A 24,225-nucleotide genomic window follows, 5' to 3' on the forward strand; every position below is an offset into this window, starting at 1 on the left:
CCAGTTGATGATATTTACTTCTGAGGTAGTTACCAGAGGAGGCTGGTAGAAAGAAGCCCCAAGGCACTATATTTTAGGCTCAAGTCTTTATTATGTTTGGGATTATGTTGAATTGAAATTCCTCAGGGTCTTCTGTAGTTGCCTGGAACCTTTCAAAAACAGCTCCTTTCCTACCCTGGAAATGTTTTAATGATTTTATGGATAACTGTATGTAATTTATATTTATTGTGTTTTAAATAATGTAATCTGCCCTGAGCCCACTCGCGGGGAGGGTGGAATAGAAGTCAAATAAATAGAACAGAATAGAGATTGGACCATGTCATGCCATCTTCCCTCTTAAGCCTACCCATCCTGTGTGTGTGTGTGTGTGTTTTTAAGCCAGTTTGGTATGATGGTTAAGAGCAGCAGGACTCTAATCTGGAGAATTGGGTTTGATTCCCCCCTCCTCCGCTTGAAGCCAGCTGGGTGACCTTGGGTCAGTCACAGCTCTCTCAGAGCTCTCTCAGCCCCACCCACTTCACAGGGCGATTATTGTTGTGGGGATGATAATGACATACTTTGTAAACCGCTCTGAGTGGGCGTTAAGTTGTCCTGAAGGGTGGTATATAAATAAAATATTATTTATTATTATTAGAAATCTTGGTGTTTGCTACAACTTCCATGCCTTCTGTTCAAGATTACAACGTCTATGACTGTTTTTTTTTTCTTTAAAAAATGCCTTCCTATGACATGACAGCACTTTCTGCCACCACCACCCCTAACGTGGCCAGGGCCTCTCTCCATACCTCTCCTGCGCTACCTTGCTGTAGGGATCTGTCCATCTCCCTTACATAAGGGCAGTCGTGATCTTGAAACCTGTTTCTTTCCCATCACACCTCCTTTCTCTATCGAATTTTGAGTAGATCAAGATGGGTAGCTGTTTTAGTCTGCCTGTAGCAGTAGAAAAGAGCAAGAGTCGTTTCTACCTTCTTCAGATACCTGAAGAAGTAAGCTGTGACTCAGGAAAGCTCATACCCTACCACAAATTTTGTTACTCTTATAGGTACTACTAGACTCTTGGAATTTTCAGTAGTTTTGACAGCAAAGTGAGGAGATCCTAACTGCTGCTCAGCTCCAGTGTTAGCAGTGTGGTGTTATGCTGGAACAAGGTAACTGTGCTGTCCTAAGAATACTTTCTTGGGAGTAAGTCCCATAGGCATTACTAACAGGATCAGGCTGTTATACAGTTCAAACTTTTCATAAACCACATTGCAGATAAAAGCCGAACACTTTCCGGAGAGTAGGCTCCATGGTCAGCTATGTCTGAGTAGACCTACTTAGAATTGCTCCCTTTGCCATTATGCTGTGACTGATTACTCACACTTACTTGGAAGTAAATTTCTTGGCAATCAGTATAATTTAATTCTGAAACTGCATATGTGCCACAGTTCTATGGGAGTGCTAAAGAGATGCACAGAGCAGAACTGGGGGCAGAATTCAGGGTCCTGAGAACCTCTGCTTTGTAGAAAAGCAAGGCTCCAGCAGTCTTGGCTGTAAAGCTATGCTCGAAAGCATATGTCTGGACACGAGGCTTCAGGGCTCTTTGCCTGTCCTTGTGACCAGCAAAACCAAAACACACGATCCTAAACAAATAAAGAATGGAGAATAAATTATGCAAAATAAGAAACATGCAAATATGTTCAATTTGCATATTTGGTACAGGCTATCAGCTACAGTTTTTCTGTTGATGCACAGTTTGTATAGCCCAAGACTACAGAATGCAAGCTGCCTTTGTGGCAAAGAATACGCATGAAGTAGTGGTCTGGCCCAGAAAGTGACCTTTTATAAAGCAAATAAAAACGCATCTTCACAACAAGCTCCAATCTTCTGGAGGGTCAGTGGACTTTTCTGGATTCATCAGTATTTTCTTTTGAACCAACTTCTTTTGATAAGAGCAGTAGGCCAATGGCTTGCTCTTTTTGATGCCTTCCATTTAGGTTCCTTGTGATACTAGTTCCCATTATGCTAATCTTTTAGTGGCCATTTCATCATACATATAGACAGGGCTTTTTTTCAGCTGGAATGTGGTGGAACGGCGTTCCATCACCTCTTGAAAATAGACACATGGCTGGTGGCCCCACCCCCTGATCTCCAGACAGAGGGGGGTTTAGATTAGGGCAATCTAAACTCCCCTCTGTCTGGAGATCAGGGGGCGGGGCCACCAGCCATGTGACCATTTTCACCGAGGGTGATTTAAAAACTTCCCCTTGTTCCAGCTGACCCAAAATGGTCCTGGGAGCATGCATGCACTTTGCACGCACACATGTGGTACCAGGGGCACCATCTGCCAAGAGTTGCCTCCTGTACTGGCAACCCACTGAGTTCCACCACCTCTTTTCCCAGAAAAAAGCTCTGCATATAGTTATTTACAAACCAGAATTTGTCTGTGGGCCTTATGCCCTTAAAACAGATTTGGATATCAAAGAGAGCACTGAAGGCAACCTTTTTCCTTTTCAGAGACTGTGATACCATTTAGTTTAATTATGCCAATGAAAGAAGGAAAATTATGTGATCTTTTTATCTTCTCCATTGATCCCAGATTCATGTATATGCAGATTTTTTCAGCTTCTTAGCTGCACAGACAATATTTTTCATTGTAAAGAGCAAGATACAGTAAAAATGGGTGTTCCTGACACCACAATTTTATACCATGGGTCTATTGATACACAGTCTGTAAAATTCAATAAAATATCAAGAGGTAGAAGTAGGAATGGTATATTAACTTTCAAGTTGGAAGGGGAAAAGTTTTATTTAGTTTTGGGTGTTTATATAACATTCTCTTGTGGTTGCTAAATTGAATTGTTTTGTTTTATGTATTTTGTTACCCACTTTGAGGTAGAAAAACACCAATTTACTTCTGAAAATGAAGAAAATAGATATTTTGCTCTGGCAGAAGGATACCAGTTACTGCCATTGTCGAAATTCTTGGTTGACAGGGGCCGTTTCCACAGAGCTTACCTTTTGCCTGAACACAGCGTGTTGTCGTGTGAAATTGCGCAATGACAGTGTCTTCCTGGCGCGATTTCGCACATGAAGACGCTGTGTTCCGGCAAAAGGTAAGCTGTGTGGAAACGGCCCTTGTATAGCTGGGCATTTTCTTGCCAGCCACTTCAGGAAACCCAAGATACACGAGGCCAGAGGCAAGAGTGGGCAGTTGCTAGGCCCCACAGACATTTTGAAGGTTCATTGTATGTCTTTTAAGAACATGAGAAATCAGCTAGGAGGATTTACAAAAGATCACAGAAACAAGTTCTTGTTGGGTGTTGAGAAGCTTTCTTACCTGGAAGTAGAGGGAACAGATGGTAGATCAAGCAAGCTAAAAACTGGAGTGTACCCAGCGTACACTTAGGGGCATGCTGAGGGCAAAGGAGCTTGTTGAGGCCTCACTTCAAAAAGGATGTGGCCAAAATTGTGAGGGTGCAGAGGAGAGCGACGAGGATGACCAGGGGTCTGGAGACTGAGCCCTACGAGGAAAGGCTGAGGGCCTTGGGAATGTTTAGTTTGGAGAAGAGGAGGTTGAGGGGGACATGATTGCTCTCTTTAAGTATTTGAAAGGCTGTCATTTGGAGGAGGGCAAAGAGCTGTTCCACTTGGCAGCAGAGGGTAGGACTCGAAGCAACGGGCATAAATTACATGCAGAAAGGTACCGGCTGGATATTAGGAAAAACTTTTTCATGGTCAGAGTAGTTCCAAGGTGGAATCAGCTGCCTAGGGAGGTGGTGAGCTCCCCTTCACTGGCAGTTTTCAAGAAGAGGCTGGATGAATACTTGTCAGAGATGCTTTAGGCTGATCCTGTACTGGGCAGGGCGTAGGACTAGATGGTCTGTATGGCCCCTTCCAACTCTATGACTCTATGATTCTATGCCCCTGCCCTCCATTACCTCCCAGTGAGCAGTGGGAGGAAAATGGCAGGGGGACAACACTACTTTGATGTCGCTTCCAGGTGACATCATTCAATTGCCCTGCGATGCCCTAGGAACTGACAAAATCTCTATGGTGTTTACCAGAGAGATTGTCTGATTCCTAGAGTATCACAACATATAGTGGCATCAGTGACAGCTTCTCCTCTCAGGCCCTTGGTCCAAACTGGTTTTGGGGAGCATAGTCATGTGTCTGGCATCCCTACATACAACACCGTGGAACAGTCATCCCTGCAGGAACTAGGAATTTTGTGGGTAATATATTTGATAGTTGAACATATCACATTAGTGAGGTAATCTGACATGAGCCAATTGCAGGGTCTGTTTGATTCAAAACTAAATGACTGCCTGTCAGATAAGCTTATATCATGTTTTGCAAAACCGTGCATGTGCAAAAGTCTCTTGGTCAGCAGTCATTAACATTGGTAAGGAAGGACCACTTAGACAAACAAGGAATAGTAGGATTTTTTTTAAAAAGCACAGCATTTATTTGTGACTGATGTATAGGCTTTGTGACTGATTTAACTCTATTTAAGCAATCCCCTGCTGAATGAAGCTGCAGCCCAGCAAGGACCAGGGGTGGGTGGGGAGTAGAATTCCATTGGGATGTGAGAACATGAGTGCACTAATAGCCAATTCAGCTGTACTTATACCGTTAGGAAGGAATATGATGAAGCAACCTACTCAACAGGCATGAACTGGACAAGGGGCAAAGAGTCCATTGAAAAACTTGTGGCCTGATAGTGACTGACAACAAGGACATGAGCCAAACTGTGGGAGTTTGAGCATCCCTGGCAAGAACATACCCTGTCAAGGCTCCTGGCTGATCTGCCTTTACGTTAAATAGTTCAGATCTAGGCTTGCCAGGCTGGCAACTGGTGGGAGCTTGGAGGGCAGGGACGTGGGTGGTGCTGGTGTCACATGCAACGTGACATCACTTCTGGGGGAAACGTAGAGTTTTTAACAATTCCTAGAGTCATGGCACTCTAGGAATTGTCAAAAACTATATGGTAAAATCCCAAAGGGATGTCACATTGCTCTAGGAATCACCAGAAACTCTATGGTTCCTAAAGCTAGGATCAGACCTGGCATGCATGTGCTACTGACATTGGATCCATATCCTCCATTTTTGCTGGATGAGACTGCTAGGAGACTGAGTGAGGCTAGTAAGAACAACTTTAAACCCTTCCCTCCATGTTGTGTGGAAGTGAATGATGTCACAGGGCTACAGTTGTTCGACCTCAAGAATGCTTTCTCTCTTCTTGCTCTGCCTCCAATATTTATAGGGGAAGGGTTCAAAGCTTGATGAAAGTGAATTATCTAATGACTTGGACATATGAACAAACCTTTGCAAATATAGTGCCACAGATAGAGCTTTCATTTTGCCTCCAATACTTCAACCACAAAGCTTTCCTAAGGAATAAGCTCCCAGATCCAGTCTTTGGCCTTTCAGAACATCTCTATGCTATGTCCAAAGAATTGTCTTTTGAAGCATTGATGACTCAAATATGGATTTCATTATAAAAAGGGTGGGGTAAACTGTTCACAGCAGCAGGAATTGTTAATGAAAAATGGCCTTGCCTGTACCTGTTTAAAATCACGGCACTGCCATAGTTTAGGATTGCCAGGTCCAGGTTGGGAAATTCCTGGAGATTGGGGGGGTGGAGCCTGGAGAGGGTGGGGTTTGGGGAGGGGAGGGGCCTCAGTGGGGTATAATGCCATAGATTTCCCCCTTCAGAGCAGCCATTTTCTCCAGGGGAACTGGTGCCCGTTGTCTGGAGATCAGTTGTAATTCCAGGAGATCTCCAGCTACCGCCTGGAGACTGGCAACCCTAGCCTTAGTATACAGGTGAAGTAATACTTACGTTGTTATGACATCCAGAAGGGTGAACCGTTCTCAAGTGGACATGGGCTTCATCACATCAGATACAGGCAAGATTAATTACTCCTAAACCATCCCAGAGAACTATTCACCAAAGTTCAACAACAACAACAACCTTATTTGAAACCTTCCAGTCAAGTGGAGTTACTCCCCGTATCGTTAGTAGGCTGATCTGAGTTATAGTCCTTCATCACACGTCATTGTAATGATCTGCCCCATAAAACTTTGTTCCCTCTAATAAACAGCACTGAGTGTCTGAACAGGCACAGTAGTTATGGTTGCCAGCCTCCAGGTGGGAGCTGGAGGTCTCCTGGAATTTCAACGGATCCCCAGGCAACAGAGATCAGTTCCTCTGGAGAAAATGGCTGCTTTAGAAGGCGGACCTGCTGAGGTGCCTCCCCTCCCCAATCCCCACCTTCTCCAAGCTCTGCCTCCCAAATCTCCAGGAATTTCCCAGCCTGGAGCTGGCAACCCAAATGGTACTCCAGAGGCTGCCTCCACCTTTGACCTCCCAGAATCTGGTCAACTTCTGCTACTAAAGCAACAGGCTACATCTTGACTCTGTCTACCCACATTCTGGAAAGCCCTTGTGGTTGGAGGGCCTCGTATCTGAGGTACTTGGGGCTTGCTGTCAGGCCCTCCCTCATCCTTATATCCTTCTGTTTGCATCCTGGCCCCCATCCACATGAGAATTTTTTCTTAAAAGGCAGGAGGAAGGAAGAAGCAGGTGGATTAAATCTGTGTCCTGATCTCCTTGAGAGAGGAGCAATCCCTCCATTAAGAGACATCCAAGAGCAGAATGAGAGAGGGGAAGAAATGTAACCAGCACCCATTTGTGCATACTGATCCTCACCCAGAGAGCCTCTCTCTGTGCTCATGGGGCCTTTGCTAGATCAGGGCTTTCCTCAAGAGTCTCCACCAGCAGACCTCAGCCCAACGGACTAGGAAGCTCGGTGAGATCCCAAGGGCCTCCATTTTTAAAAACCGACTTAGTGGTAAGACCAAGGTCTTTATCCTACCTCAGTATTAGATCTGGATTTCAGTTGTACTGGATTGTACTCAGGAGGATTCTTCTTCTCACATTCCATTTTGCTTGCAACAAACAGCTTTTTTTCAACCCTGCAATCCTTTAATTTGATCCTGGCTTTAATATTTGATTTGTACAGATGCTTATCTCCTCATTTCCTTCGTCTTGCTGTACATATTGCAGGTGTTGCTTTTTTTTTAATGAGAAAATTAAAGCTCCTTAATTACTTCTGCCACCGTAGATGGAAACTGGCCACAATCCAGTTCAAAGTTAAGCACATGTCTTGTGACTGATTCAGGAAGCATAGATGTGTTATGTGGGAATGAAATTCATGCATGCTTTGCCACAGAACAGGAAATGTAGCAATGGCACAGCCACACATGGACTTACGACAATACCATATTTTAGACTGTGGAGCCAAGGTCAAAAATGTGCAGAATAATATTCAAGAAACACTGGAAAATACCAAACAGGGAGGAAGGAAACACTCTGATGCCTGGGAATTAGGGAAGGGCTATTATGAGTTACAATCCTGATTAGATGCCATACTACTGCTATTGTGAACTTCCTCCAGAGTCAGAGGCCAGGTAGCCATAGGCATTTTCTTGCCATCCACTTCTCTGACCTAATGCAACTGCTTTATTTTTTAGTTTCCCCACATTTTCAGGTTAGAAATGTGTCGACGGCTGGTTGCTTAGATGGCTTTGAAAAGGAGGATAAAATACATTCACAGATGATCAGACTATCAATAGCAGTTGACTATGAGAGCTTAACAGGACCTCCATGAACAACAGTAGTATACCTCTGAGTTCCAAATCTTTGGCTGATTCTGCACACGTTGGATAATGCACTTCCAGTCCTCTTTATAAATAATTTGGAACTGATTTTTTCATATGTGGAACAAAAAATCCACCTCAAACGATTGATAAAGTGCATTGAAAGTGCATTATCCAACGTGTGCGGAATCAGCCAGTGTTTAATAATTTAGCTATTTATGCTCTGCTTATCTCCCCTTTTCCATGTTATCTCTATGAGGTAGGTGAGGCTGGCCCAGTTCACCCACTGAGCTTCAATGGTAGAGTGAGGATCCAGTCCTTGGCGTCCTAGATCGTAGGCCAGTTCTCTAGCCACTACAGTACAGCCTGGCTTGTGAGCTTCCCAGAGATAGCTGGTTAGCCTCTGGTGGAAGCAGGATGCAGAACTAGATGGACCTTTAATCTGGTACACTAGGTAGTACCTATGTTTCCTAGCTGGAAATGTCCATCTGTGATATAAGAAAATGAAACAAACGCCCCACACTGACATAGTTGCTGAAGTTGAAAAACTATGTTTGTGTGCATATAAATTGCAACAAGCTGAAAGCTAGCTGTAATTCTTCTGTCCTTTGCTTATCCAAAAAGCTCCTTCTTTCTCACTTATCCAGTTAATCCCACAGTTTAGCCAAAAAAAATCTCTTTTTCAAACAAGGCTTAAGCTTGTTAAATGACAGCGTACTTTGCCAACACATCATGTGCTAATCTCCCAGCGATTTAAAGCAGAGAAGCAAAAAGCCAAGGAAGTCGTGAGTCTGGTAATGCATCCAAGGGACCTGAGCCCATCTCCAAGGTGGGCTTGTAAGGAAAACTGGATGAGGTCCATGATAAACAAACCACCTTGGACCTCATTCTGTCTGTAGAAGGAAGTTTGCCTAGAGGTGTTGTTAAAATGATCACCCCCATTTCAGGAGAGGGATCCGGGTGGCACTGTGGGCTAAATATTTTGGAGGTAACAGGGTTGTCTCTTCGGCAAGCAAGTGGGAGGTATCTTGTGATGTATCCTGACTGCCCTTGAATGGTAAGGTGGGAAATCCAATTGGCGTTCATCCACCTGTGCCTACGTTCTACGGTGCTTCAGGAACATAAAAAGATGACGGTATGATGGAATGAAGCATCTGCCTTTGTTTACTCAGGCAATTCAAAGCTCAGGAATGTCTTGGGAATCGGTCGTATATCGGCACCAAATGCAAAGCCGAGACAACCCCAAACTAATTCTCAAAATGCATTATGCAAGTTATGCTCACAAACATGGCCATGCTCTGTTTGCAGAATTTATTCTTCTAAAGTTTATGCATTTCTGGTCAACTGTGGGAAGTCTGAATGAGAGAGCAGTTTGCTCATTGGGGATAGATGAGTTTGTCGAAGGTCAAGCAGCCAAAGGAGCTTTGCTGGCTGTCAAAGGTTCGCTGCATCTTAGACCATGGGGACTATTCAACATTGCTGGCCAGTTTTTTTTTCTAAAGTCATAAGGACTAGAAGTTTGGTTTCCTATCAAACAAACTCTCAAGCTGACAACTTATACAACAGATGCTATTTTCATGCAAAGCTGGGTTGATTTAGCCGGGAAGCTGAGTTTTAAAAGAGATCAGAAGGCTTTGTCAATTTCCCCCCCCCCCTCTATAGAGCCAGGGAGATCAGAAGGCTTATTTCTTCTTTGCCTTTTATAAGGGGAGGTGAAACTGATAGAGCCTTCTGGGGGCAAAGAGGAAATAAACAAACCTTCTGACCAGCAATCTCTCTGGCTCTGTAGAGAGGGGAAATTGACAAAGCCTTCCGATCTCTTTTAAAACTCAGCTTCCTCGCTAACATTGCGACTCCCTTCACGTGCTCCTCCATGTAATTTGTCTCTTGTAGCTTGGCTCAGTGTCCACTGGGAAGTTTAGTCTAACACTCTATCCAATTCACCATACTTTCTTTGTGCTTCATGACCCATGCATTTGTAGAGATTTTCCATATAAATGAGTCATGATCTTTGCCGATCTGTTCTACAACCCAATGAATATCTGTACTGCATTTAACATAGTGGTGATAATAATGAATGATTCTTGAAATACTTTTCAAAAGCTTTCAACGCTCCTAATAGTGAAGCAAGCTACAGAATGTGCAAGAATAGCTTTTCTCACTGAGAAAGTCTTCAGGTAAAGGAAAATGATAACAATGTTGTTGCTTATGTAGAGTTCAGAAAGCACACCCCAGCTCACTGGGAAAACTGGTGAAAGCATAATGCATGAAAATCTATAACTAATTCCTCTTTGTTCAGCTAAAGTCTGAATGCACTCCCATAAAGATCAGAAACATTAAACTGTTGGATTTTGGAGCCGGCGCTGATTTACTTGGAGTCAAACAGAATTTAACTGTCTGCTGCTTCCCAGCTCTTTCTTCTCAAACACATTTCACAAGACCCCAGAAAACCCCACTGCCTTTCCCCTGTGAAGTAGCTTGCTTTGGAAAGATGGGAGGAGAGGGTTTATGTTTTCAATTATGTCAAACTGCTCTGCAGCTTCCCATTTATTGAAGAAAAAAATTCAACATGGCAAGATGGAGGGTGGGGGATAATACAGTTTTGGAGAATGACAGCAAATTAGATGGAGCTTCAAGGCAAAAATGGGGAGGATCACCTTCCCCAAACACCCCCCCCCCAATTGATCTCCACAGCAGTTTTCTGGGGATAGTAGGGTGGGAAGATCCTCAGCCACATATAGCACATCTAAACTGTCTGCACAACAGTCTAGTTTGCAAATGAAGAACATGAAGCCTTTAGTTTATTTTTTAAAAGGTGGACTGTTTGTGGTGGAAGGATCAAGTAAGGAATTTCTTCCAACCTTGGACAGGAGACTGAATTTTGTACATACTGAACATTCAGACCAGCATAGCCCAAGTGAGCCTGATCTTGTCAGATTTCAGAAGCTAAGCAGGGTCAGCCTTGGTTAGTAATTGGATGGGAGACTTCCAACAAAGACCAGGGTTGCAGAAGCAGGCAATGGCAAACCACCTTTGTTAGTCTCTTGCCATGAAAACTCTACCAGGGTTGCCATAAATCAGCTGTGACGTTGGGCGTGGTCAGCGGGAATACTGAGTAAATTTAAGTATATGGGACTAGCAGTGGAGGACTTATTTATGTCTGATGAGGCCTATATCCTTAATTGTGTTAAGCAGCATCTACTAGATTGGGAGCAACAGAAGTTATTTCCAGCCCAACCTTTTGTTTGCTCCTCAGCTGCATTAGGATTGACTACGTACGTTGGCAGAATTCCACAGTACTTTTATGATCTTGAGACCCCAGGCTGTCATAGGGCCTTCATGTTGGCCAGACTAAATGCCTTTCCCTCCAATGTCCTTCAGGGGAGATACCAGTGAGTTCCCTTTTCAGAAAGACATTGTTTGTCTGGAGCCAACTGCCCAGATACCATCCAGCATATAATTTTGGAATGCCATTTATATGATAAGTTGCGGAGAATGCTGTTTGAGAGGTTGCCAATACATATTGAACACCAGAACAATCTATCTTTTTGTCGTTTTCTGTTAAAGGATAATGATACAGCAATCTCTAAAGTGGTTGCAGAGTTTTTAGTGGGTATGCTTAAGATTCATACAAGTTTTGCATAAATATATTGTCTTCTGATATTTTATGTAATTTTATAGTGACTTCTTTGCTGTCTTAGATCTTTGTATGCCATTAAAGGTATTTGAACTGAATTGAATTGAAGTCAGCTATGACTTGAGGTCACTCTCCACTACCACAATCAACTAAGCAGACCCCACACTGGCCCCCACCTTTGAGGTACTGGAATCGAGTTTTCAGGCCTCTCTTCCAGAAGCAATGAGCAAACTGAACAACATACAAGACAGAAGTACTGGAATTATTCACAAGATAGTTTAATAGAATAATACAATATATTTAACACCCACCCCCACATATGTATACACACATGAAAGAATCACATCCATATAAACAAACGAGGAGTTTGATCCAAAAATAAAAAAGGGCGATCGGATTATTTTTACATTGCCACTTCTTTGGGAAAGCCATGTGTGTAGGCCTGGCATATTCCAGTCAGACTTACCAGCTTCACCAGCCCCAGCAGGCACTTCCCACCTCTGCTCAGCCGGGTGGCTGGAGAAAAATGAGTGAGAAAATCAGAGTCAATGAACAAAGTCCCGATACTGATATCACTCCCCATGCACCTGGAAGTGATGTCAGTGCATTCAGCGTTCAGGACTCTCTAGCATTCGGGGTGTCACTTCCGGGAGCATGGGAAGTGACATCAGTGCATCACTGGTGAGGCGCCCCCCCACCTGCGTAGTCAGTCGCCCGCCAGTTTCTAGCTTTGTGCTGAAAATCCTCATCCCCATGCCTCTTGAGGGGGCCTTTCTAGATTTCCTCCACATCTACAGGTTCCTTACTCCTGAATCTGGGAATGTCCACAGGAAAGTTACTCAAGAATCCTCAACAATTATCTAGATACTGTCTGATTTCAGTTGTTGTGCTGTGTATCGAGAGTCGTGTGAGTCCTCTTCTATTCCCATGGATGTCAACCCCAACAGCCCTTTTGTCGGTCCTGGAGGTTGGATCTGAGCTCTGATGCATCCTCTGCCGATCTATGAGATTTATAAATACTTGTTGTTGTTATTTGTTAAGCTTATATTCTGCTCTCCCCACGTATGCGGCTTAGACAGTTAAATAAAACCATACAGGTATCAAAGAGCTTCAGTGTAATTCTGACACCAGACGTTTAAAGTTCATTGGGCAGAGACTGATTATTATGTCACTCAAAAGAAAAAAAATATTTAACTAACTATGGCCGTTTTCATAATGCTTACCGCCCACGGAACGTCAGGCTGCGCTCCCGGAATGACAGCATCTTCCTGGCGCGATTTTGTGTGAGAACAGTAGTTCTCGCGCGAAATCGTGCCAGGAAGACGCTGTCGTTTCGGGAGCTCGGCACGATGTTCCATGGGCGGTAAGCAGCAATATTCATTCATTGCAGGAGGTCTCCATAGATTCCTGTGGGTAGTGACAAAACCTCAAACAATTTGTTTTTGCAGTTTCTAAACCCTATTCCTACCTGTTTAAACTGCAGATTAAGCCAGCAGATAATGGTAGAAATATATCTGCTTTGTTGTATGAGCAGTATTGGAAATTGTCTTAAAGAAATCTTTTTCTCTTATAAAATAAAATGAAGACTTCTGGTTTTTTGAGTTATTTCTTTTTCTGATGCTATCAGTGCACAATTTTACAGGGGAAAGAACTCTTACAGTGGCGAGTTTTTTGCCGAGGGAGCGCCTGCTGCCAGTTTCTGTTGCCTGCCATTGCTCAGCTGGGCAGCAGGAGGAAATGCCCAGGTGAAAAGGGGGAGGCATGACGAGCACGCCCAGTGTGAGGGCATTGTTTCTATCACAGGCTTATCAGGCTCAGCCTGGCAACCAGCAAGATGGTTGGAAGGCAAGGGATGTCAGGGTGGGGCATGGGACACTGGCAACAGCCAATACAACCCAGAAGTGACAAAGGTAGCTCTAGGAATCACTGCAACTCTATGATAAAAATCTATGGTGATTCCTAGAGCTACCATTGTCACGTCCAGATTGAAGTGACGTGCTGGTAATCAGGCAGTCTTTTTGAAGAAAGTTTTCTCCCAGCCCTGTTCCAAGTAATGGATCCTGGAGTTTGCCTGTCACAACTGAGCAAATGTAAGCCCATTCTAGTGTGAACCAGATGTGATGTCATCACATTGGGTGATGCTCTAGGATTTGACCAAAACTGCATGGTTGCCTGGCAACCCTAAAAAGAAGGCCCCTGCCCTCAAGAAGCATGAAATTTAAAATAGAAAATGGGAACAACAAAAAAGGGAGGGAGAAAAGAGGAGGGAGGGGTGAATGGGGGCAACATCGTTTTTTTTTAAAGTCTAGACTGGTTATATTATCAACATGTTTTTAACCTAAACAATGTATTTGCAAAATGACATTGCCTTGATAACACCTTTCCCCAAAGTATTGCATGATTTAAATCTTGTATGCACAATTGGGCATGCTCTACTGTTAGATAATGAAAAACATATTTAAGTGTGCAACAATTACCATCCAGAGTTTCACAGAACATATTTATTATGGCAATTATAAAAATCAAATGGATAATGGATGGATCATTTTCCTCCATGTAACTTGTTAAACTAATGCTTGGTTTGGCATTCAAAGAATACTTTTTGAAGACACAGGGCTTTGGATCCTGCAGTACATCTCTGCTGATGGAAGGGATTTCTGTCCACAGAACAGGGCTTCCTTCTTGCTCTCTTCCCACTGCAGCCCCAAACCCTGATTTTGAGCACAGGTGTACTCAAGAACAGTATGCAGGGCAGGAGGAGCTGGAGGTCTGAAGTCAGAGGGTGGATTGGTGAAAATCATCCCCCTTCCATTAATGGAAATTGCCCATGGGATCCAACCTATGAATATTCCAGTGTAGCTTCATAGTCATTGAACTGCCTTAGCTTACAAAGAATAGTTTGATGGTGGCAGTGATCTGAGACCTATCATGTTTGCTCTTTAAAGAAGGGAGTTTTGTACCTGGGTATTGTAGTTGAAGTCAATAAATGAAGTTGATAAATATTAATATTTTGTTTAAAAAAGAAAATAAAGGAGAAAGAGGAACTGCAGAATAAAGCTAGCAGATCAAGATTTTTTAAAAAAGAAACAGTTTGAGAATTTGCTAACCCATCCCATGGCAACAGGATCTTACCGACATGCAGGGCTTTTTTTCAGCAGGAATGCGGGGGAACGGAGTTCCGGAACCTCTTGAGAATGGTCACATGGCTGGTGGCCCCGCCCCCTGATCTCCAGACAGAGGGGAGCTTAGATTGCCCTCTGCGCCATGTGGCGTGGAGGGCAATCTAAACCCCCCTCTGTATGGAGATCAGGGGGCAGGGCCACCAGCCATGTGACCATTTTCTCCTAGGGCAACCCACTGAGTTCCACCACCTCTTTTCCCAGAAAAAAAGCCCTGCCGACATGATACCTTCACCCAAATCAACCTGCGCTGAGAAAGGAACAGAGAACTCGCAGTGGGGTTGCAACCAACTCGCTTTCTGTTCCTCTCCTGACTTTCTACATCCCACTCATGGAGGAGATGCATCGTTTCCACAATGACATTTTCCTATCTCTCTTTCTGTTCCTTCTTTTTGCCCTTGTAGAAAAGTGATGTTTGTAAGGATGACCGCAATAACCCTTTTCTTTTTCCTTTTTAAAGGTTCCTAAACCGCCACTCTCCTACCTTGGTCCACTGCAACAGCTTCACTCACCTGAGCAAAGCATTCTGAAGGTGCAACCCTGCAAATGGGCACGATTGGCAGCTGCCCATTCACACACATTCTCAGTGGTGGTGCCCACCTATATACGCATTGCTTCCTCTCATCTTTCCCTCTTGCCCTTTTTTCAAAAATCCATTCACAGCTGCCTATTTATGCAACACTTTCTTTTTCCTTTTCTGTCCTTTTCTCTTACTTTCTTCACCTGGGATAGGCTATGTTGGGAAAGCGGGTGGCGGGAGAGGGTGGATGAGGTTTGCTGTTTACTCAGGGCTTTTTTTCTGGGAAAAGAGGTGGTGGAACTCAGTGGGTTGCCCTTGAAGAAAATGATCACATGGCTGGTGGCCCCGCCCCCTGATCTCCAGACAGAGGGGAGTTGAGATTGCCCTCTGCACTGTGGCGTGGAGGGCAATCTAAACTCCCCTCTGTCTGGAGATTGGGGGGTGGGGCCACCAGCCATGTGATCATTTTCAAGAGGTTCCGGAACTCCGTTCCACCGCGTTCCTGCTGAAAAAAAGCCATGGCAACAGTTTTACTACTGTCAGTGCAATCCTAAGCAGAGTTACTCCAGTCTAAACCCATTGGTTTTAATGAGTTTAGACTGGAGTGTCTCTGCTTAGGATTGCACTGTGTATGTAAGAAAATAATTAAAATAGGAATAATAGAAACAGGGAAAAAAGGAAGGCTCCCACCCTAATATTATTTTACAGAATGCACAAAAGGGAAATGGTTAGGAGGGCCTTCTTTACAAATTAATTAGAACTATAGTATAATGGTACAGTGGAAGAGGTCTCTTTACAAGGGAGAGGGTCATAGTCTAGTGTAGTCTATTGCAATTTTATTAGTTTCAGATGGATAGTTGTATTAGTCTGTTTTAGTAGACCAAAATTTGAGTCCATTAGCACCTTAAAGACCAATATTTTTTTCCAGGGTATAAGTTTTGTGAGTTAAATGATTGACAAAGGGAGTTTTAACTCATGAAAGCATATAGCCTGGAAAATTTTGTTGGTCTCAAGGGTTCTCCTAGACTCAGATTTTCTGCCACAACATTTACTGTATATATAACTTTCTTTTTACTACCTTGGATCCTACCTTTGGCATGACTAGATAGGGTTGGGTTTTTTTTTCCTTTTCGTTCTTGTTGATGTTTTTTGTATGGTTGTCCAATCTTGTAATCCTCATTCAACAGCATTGTTTATTAGATATCTTCTTCTGTTTGATTGAACTGTTTTTTAAATTTGAAATCTGAGAAAGAAGGGATATAAATGAAGTCAATAAAATAAAATAATAAAATAAATAAAAATTTCTGAGATCACATTAAGGCTTCGTTATATTTGTAATTCCCATTTGAATTAATCAGTCCGTGGAAATCCATCCATCCTATATGGTATGTGTTGTGACACCCCCACCCCCCGCAATACACACACACTATTAGGTCACATAAACACCAGCCTTTCTTTATTTAATTGCTGGATTTCTCATTAATCTATACATGTTCTAGAACCTCCACTTTAACTTAAAACAGCCCAGCCTTCAATATAAACTGATGAGGTCATGGTAATGCTAATGGCGTCTCTTAGCCAGCCACTAAAAGGGAATGTTGGATCCAACAGGGGTCTCACCACACAGTGATTAAGTTTCGAGTTTTGCAATTTTACCTGGGAGCTGTAGTTTTAAAAGAGCTGTTGGGTAGAGAAGGATTCACTCTTTTTGTAAAAGAAAGAGTGAAGGGGGGGGGGCTGAAAAAGAAAAGAAGCTTTTGGCTAGTGCCCTTAATTCCTTAGTTGCTGAACTACGCAGTCTCCCCCACCCTCTTTATTTTAAGATCTGGCAGATTCCACCCAGAGGGGTTGCTGAACTACAAAGTCTCTCCCTCCTCGCCCCCTCTGGGTAGAATCTGGGGGGTGGGGGGAGAGACTGTGTAGTTCAGCCACTAAGAAGGGAGCCAGCCAAAAGCTTCTTTTCTTTTCCACTCCTCCTTCCCAACCTTCCCCCTTTTTTTTACAAAAAGAATGAATTCTACTCTATCCAACAGCTCTTTTAAAACAACAGCTCCCAGGTAAAATCGTGAAACTCGACACTTAAACAACGCTGAGACCCGTAGCCAAATGGGAAGAGGATGGGATGCAAGAAAGGCCACTTGGAAATTGACAACAGATCCAGTTATTTTCCACACCAATTTGCAAACCGGCTAATGCAAGGACCGTTTTTCTGATGTATATCTGGCTGGTGACATCAGCCATCCCCCATTGGCCCTGTGCTGGAGAACTATTGGGGGTTTCAGGCACACTGATTTGTACAACCCTTGTCTTACAACTTGAATGAAGTGGGGCCACAGAAGAGATGAATGGAGGGGAGGGGAGACAGACCGGGAAAGGGTTTGGAGAAACGCAGGTTAGCTGGATAATTGCAGAGTAGATAAGACAAGGGAAATTTACCAGGAAATCTAATGAGCTGGAAATGAATGATTCATTCTGAAGGCAAAATAAATGTGTTCTGGAAAAAGTTAGTGATAAAAGGACAAACTCACCACTGCTGAGCAGAGCACTATAAAATATAGATAGGTTCTTGTATTTTTACATTCAGGATGGCAAAGCATTCTCTTCAAACTGAATAATGGACAACAAAATACTAAATGAGGTTCAGTGTGAGCAAATGTAAAGTGATGCATGTTGGTACAAAAGTATTCTAATCACATTTAAATGACTGGTCAGTCATGAACAAGGAAAGGAAATTTTGGATTGTAGTAGATTGTTCAATTAAAAAGCAACTCATTGACCCCTTCTGCATGCCAGAGTTACTCCTCGTTTTTCGAGAAGTCAAGCTGAAACTAATGCAACTGGCTTAGCCTCGTTCCCTCTGCACCTCTTCCATGTAATGCTGGTGTGATGTCAGTTTATTCTTCTCTGTACTCAAATTAGGATTGAAGAGTGCTGGTGCTGTCATCACCAATGGCATCACTGGTGGTATCACTTTGCCAGCCCCTTTTATTTTTTTCTTTTTATGCCTGCTAAATCGGTGCATTGCTGGAATGCTGGATTCACTATTCCTAGAATTACTCCCCTTCCACCCCTCTCTTTGTTTATCTGATTGGCTGATTAAAACTCTGCTCTTCCCAATATTCCAACCAAGATGAACACAGAAAAATGAAAGCAATGAAAGTTGTAGATTTTCCAGGCTGTATGGCCGTGGTCTTGGCATTGTAGTTCCTGACGTTTCACCAGCAGCTGTGACTGGCATCTTCAGAGGTGTAGCACCAAAAGACAGAGATCTCTCAGTGTCAAACTGGGGAGAAAATGTTAGCAGGTAATTTATATCTACTCAGGAAGGTGGGTTTGGGCTGAGTCATCCTGTAAGAGTTTCCCAGGGTGTGGAATGCTAATGGGGGGAAGCTTCACTGTATCCTGAGGAGGTTCTTTTGCATTCTTAAGAATGAATACGGCATGGTTTCCAGTCCTGAAAAACACCAGACTAACAAAATAGTCTACATCTTACAGTAGCCCTGAAGATAAGATTAGCATATCAACCACCAATCCATATGCAAAAGAACCTCCTTAGAATACAGTGAAGCTTCCCCCCATTAGCATTCTACACCCTGGAAAACTCTTACAGGATGACTTAGCCCAAACCCACCTTCCTGAGTAGATATAAATTACCTGCTAACATCTTCTCCACACATTGACACTGAGAGATCTCTGTCTTTCGGTGCTATACCTCTGAAGATGCCAGTCACAGGTGCTGGAGAGACATCAGGAACTAAAATGCCAAGACCACGGCCATACAGCCCAGAAAATCTACAGCAACTAACGTTCTCCGGCCATGAAAGCCTTCAACAATATATCAAAGCAATGAAAGCTTGCTAATCATTGGTGCATCGTTCCAAGATTGGATTTAAGATAAAAAAAGAAAAAAATAAAGAAAAAAGAGGAGCGGAAGAGGAAAGAGGAGACAGTTGGAAAGGAGGGGAAAGGGAGTGGCTGCATAGACAATAGTGGCCAATCATGAAGAAGTGGGCTGGCAGGGGGTGGTAGAGGGGGCAGCAGAGGGCAGAACACTAATAGCCAGAATAATGATTATGCATGGGGTAAGTGCTGACTGGAAAATGGTCTTTAAAAAAATGGGGGGAAAGTGCTCCCAGAAAACTGGGGGAAAGTTGCATGAAAGCTGGATCGACTACTAATGGCACAAAAAGTGGTACAGAGGGCTGAAAATAAATCAATGCAGCTGGAGAAATGAAACGGCAAAATTAACTGATGTGGAAGCGGTCCCTGTGTGGTGGCCATGAAAAAGGGCAGATTAAAAATGTTAGATCTGGGATGCCCTTTGCATGTGACAGGCGGACCTGAGTCGCAGATTCTCCTCGGTTCCCATGGTTGTTGTGCCACCACTTAGGTTCAGGACTAGGGCTCATAAGGGGCTCCAGCCTCTCTGTTCATGATGTTTTCCCAAACAGAAATGGTCTCAGAGGGGTTCTATTTGATCTGCTGGGGAAAGCCATGTGCTTCCTGGGGTGCACATGGGTTTCCCAGCTGGGCTGATTAGTGTCTGCACCATTTCAGGATGATAATATAGCAGAGAGGGAGAAGGCTAAAGGATCTTCTCCAAACATGCCAAGGTCCAAATCTGAACTGTGAACTGCGCACATGGGAACTGAAGAGAACTCCAGTCTCCAACTTTCTTCTGGCTGTTACACAAGGTGTTAGATCAAAATGGGTAGCCGTGTTAGTCTGTCCGTAGCAGCAGAAAAGAGCAGGAGTGCAGTAGCACCTATAAGACTAACAACATTTGTGGTAGGGTATGAGCTTTCGGGAGTCACAGCCCACTTCTTCAGAAACAACTAGATGGACTCACATTCTAGCTGTATCTAAAGAAGTGAGCTGTGACTCACGAAAGCTTATACCGTACCACAAATTTTGTTAGTCTTATAGGTGCTACTGGACTCTTGCTCTTTTTTACTGTTACACAAGGTGGGGATCCCAGATCCAACTTGTATACTTTGTATTGTGGGGACTGAATATAGAATGGCTAGAAGTATAACACCTTTTGAATAATGTCTGCCAGTCTGCTCCCCCTCCCTTTAAAAGATATCTGAGAACTGGTAGAGCTGTCCAATGTGGCAAACCATGGGCTCCATAGTTCCAACTAGAGATGGGCACAATCGGCATTACGATAGAAAAATACCCACGATAATGGTGTTCGCGCGATCGGGACCCAGCGGATCGGTGCCGTCCACAGCGACCGATCCAGCGTTCGGGGGGGGGGGGGTGCTTGATCAGGGCTTGATCGGGGCGATCGGTATCTGATTGGAGATCCAGTCACTCCGGCGCCAGTAATCTATTCCCCTGGCAATGGAGCCAGGGGAATGCCTGAGCTGAGTTTGCCCTCCTTCTGTCATCCTGGAAACCTGAATGGAAGCCCAGCTTGCCTTGATCAACAGGGCTTCCTTCCAACCACAGAGCAGCAACACACTCACCAGTTGGAAGACAGCCAGGGGAGGGAAGGGGAAGGGGGTGTTCTGTAGCCATGGGCACTCCAAATGTTTTTTGCTTTTTAAAAAAACAGGGCTTTGTAGGAGGAATGGCTGTTTTTCTGTCTGTCACTCTCTGTTTTTAACCTGCTTTTAAAACACTGTATTTTGTGGGAAAACCTCATTCACGGCTCTGTGTGTGTGTTTAAAATATGCTTTTGGAAGACTGGCTGCTTGCTTTTAAAATCGGGTGGGGAGGAATGGAGAATTCTGTCCCTGCTTTTTTTTAAAAGCTGGCTGAAATATGTTGACGGGGTGTTTCTCTCTTTCTATTTGGAGAGGCAGGGATGGGTTAAAAACTCCCCCTCCCCTCTGTTCTAAGTGTGTGTGTGTGTGTGTGTGAACGTCCCCTCCCTGAGGGGAGGCAGCTCATCACCGGGTTAAATACTCCCCCCCCTGCTCTGTGTGTGAACGTCCCCTCCCCATGCCCGCCCACCCACCTTCCCACATAGGTGGGAACAGTGGGGCGCCTCTCCGCTTTGGCCTCCCCAATCCCCAATCCACGGATTGGAAACAGGAGATGACTGGTGTGGATCGGTGATTTGGGGTTGTTGCCAGCGCCGATCGCCAATCAGCTTGATCGGTAATTTTTTTTGGATCATGCCCACCTCTAGTTCCAACCACTACATCCTCTGGTGCCAGACAAGATTTTCAGAAAGCAGTCAGGGCACGGCAGGACTTATTATTGGCTGCCCCCATTCAAATGAAAGGGGGTTCCGTGGCTGCAATGGCAGCCAGAGCTGCTGGAGATCAAGATGCCTGATAAGCACTTAGTGTTTAATTCCACCCCCCCCCTCAGAATTCCCTTCAGTTCATTTTAATCTCCCATCTCTTTCTCCTTCCCACCTTCCAGTCTACCTTCCCTTTTAAAATTACCCTTTCTCCTTCTCTCTCTCCCATCCCTCATCCTTGGGCTGAGATTCTTTTGCAAAGAATCTCAGCCCAAGGCTCTGCCTCCTGCAGCAGCCATTTCTTTTTTTATAAAATACTTTATTGTTTTATTCCAAATATAACAACCCGTCACCGACATCACCCGTGTAGGGACCTCCAGGCGGTAGATACATAAATATTATTCCATACAATATTATTTCATATTCACAATTACTCCCTGTACAACTCATTCCACTTAGCCTTATAATTAAATTAACCTCTCAATTTCCTCTTAACCGACTAATCATCCCAAATTGTTTAAACGTTTCTAAGTACCCCACCATCCTTCTAAACCAATTCTCCTCTTGTTCCCTAACCTTTAACCCATTCATTCTACGTATCTTCATCGTAAGGTACTCTAAAACTATTATATTATTCATTTTTCCCCTCCAGTGATTCATCGTCAATTCCTCAACTTCTTTCCAATTCCTTGCTATAACCTGTCTTGCTGTTACTAACATCAAATTTATCCACTTAGATTCCTCTCTTAACCTTAGCCCTATTCCATCCAAATTAATAAGTGCCATTGCTTTAGATATACTTACCCTTCTTCTCACTATCCTCGACATTTCCATACCAATTTGATCCCAAAACTTTTTTACTAAAGGACAGTCCCACCACATGTGACTGAACGTTCCCAATTCTCCACATTTCCTCCAATAATTTTTACTCCCCGATTTTGAAATATAATATAACTTAACTGGTGTATAGTACCATTTCTGTATCATCTTCAGACCTTGCTCCTGCATTAACCTAGATGTAGTAACTAAAGGAGGTAACCTAAACATCATTTCCCACTCTTCATCCCTAATTTTACCTTGAATATCTATTTCCCAATATTCCTTCAAGAATTCTCTCGGTGACTCCCCTGTGCCTAATAAAACCTTATACAATTTTGAAACTATTTTTGTCTTATTTTCTCCATACTCTTTCACCATTTTTTCAAAGGGAGTAATTAATCTTTTACCAATATCGTTAATTTCTTCCTCCTTTAACAAGGAGAAAATTTGGGTTTTTTGCAGCCAATTAATCCTACTCAAAATATTATTCTCCTCTTCCACCATCCCTTCTGTTCCCCACACCTTTTTGAACTCTGTAATCGTCATCGTCTTTAATTTATCTCCTACCTCCTTTGACATTGATCCCCTCAACGGGGCAAATTTATCATAATACCACATTTTGGTAAGAGGTGATATCCCTGGGGTGAGCTCTTTTTTCCACTTCTCCCATACCCAACAGGGCCCCTGAAATGTTGATAATTTGTCGCCTATCTTCTTCCTCCTTTTCCTCCTATCAAACAAGCTTTCCTTTCCCCCTACTACCTCAAAATTTTCCCGTTCTACCCAACCAATGTCTTCTCCTAACTCACCCTCCAACCAAATCATTAGCTGCCTTAATTGATATGCATTGTAATACAAACTAATATTGGGAATCCCCCGTCTTTTATTCCATAATATCTATACCTACCCGCCGTCTTTGGTTTCTTAGATGCAAAAACAAATCTATCTATAGCTCCTTGCCACTTCTTCAATATATATCCTGGTATATGCCAAGGTAGTACATAGAAAAGGTAAGTCAACCTAGGAACTAAAAACATTTTAACCATCGCATTCCTTGTACTAATTGAATCTTTCCTTCTCCCTCAAACTCTCATTTTATCTTGAATTCCACTCCAAATTCTTTTAAAATTATACTCAAATATTTTTTTATCATTCCTAGGAATATTAACCCCTAAATACTTCACCATTTTGTTTGCTATAGGAATCCCCAAAGTTTTAGAAGCTGCTAATTGTATTTTCGGTTTAACATTAAAACACATCATTGAAGATTTTGAAAAGTTCACTTTCAACCCTGACACTTCTTCAAATTCCTGTAATACCTTTTTTAATGGGACCGTTGCAGACTCCAAATCCTTAATTGTCACCATCATGTCATCTGCATACAATGTTAACAGATTCCCATCTACTTTCCATTTCCCTAGGACTTCAAAACCTACTATTCCTTTATTCTTTTTTAATTTAAGCACCAATGGCTCCAGTGCTAAAATAAATAACATAGGAGATAGAGGGCAGCCCTGTTTCGTACCACTCAATACTTGAACATACCCCACTGCTGATCCACTAACTCCTACTATCGCCTTGGACTTGGTATATATTGCCTTAATCATGTTTTGAAATTTCACCCCAAATTTATACTTTTGAAATATATTTTCCATATACGTCCAATCCACCGAATCAAACGCTTTATAAATATCCAACGCCATAAGCGTAAGAGGCAATCCCTTATTTTTAGCTAAATAGATCTTACCTATCGCCTTCCTAACCGCTTCTACCAAATACTTCTGAGGCATAAACCCAAATTGATCTTTCCCTATCAATTGTGTTATACATTTTTTAAGCCTCATTGCCGTAACTTTTGCAAATATTCGATAATCCATATTGGTGATAGAAATTGGCCTATATGAATCCCTTAGAGTCTGATGCTTTCCCGATTTAGGGATTAACACCAACCTCGACTCTAACCATGTAGGTGGGGTAGCGGATCCGTCCAGAATTCCCTGAAACACTTCAGTCACATGTGGCACCAATATGTCCTTTAAATGCTTATAAAACACTGCATTGAACCCATCTAATCCAGGTGCCGATTGCACGTTCATAGAGTCTATAGCCATCTTAACTTCTTCTTCCATTATATTCTTATCTAATTCCCATCTACTTTCCTCACTCAATTCTGGGAATTCCACTCCCTCGCAAAATTGTTCTATATCACAATTTTTAATTCCTTTGTTTG

This window comes from Eublepharis macularius, chromosome 15 (genome assembly GCF_028583425.1).
Source record: "Eublepharis macularius isolate TG4126 chromosome 15, MPM_Emac_v1.0, whole genome shotgun sequence".
Classification (NCBI taxonomy): Eukaryota; Metazoa; Chordata; class Lepidosauria; order Squamata; family Eublepharidae; genus Eublepharis; species Eublepharis macularius.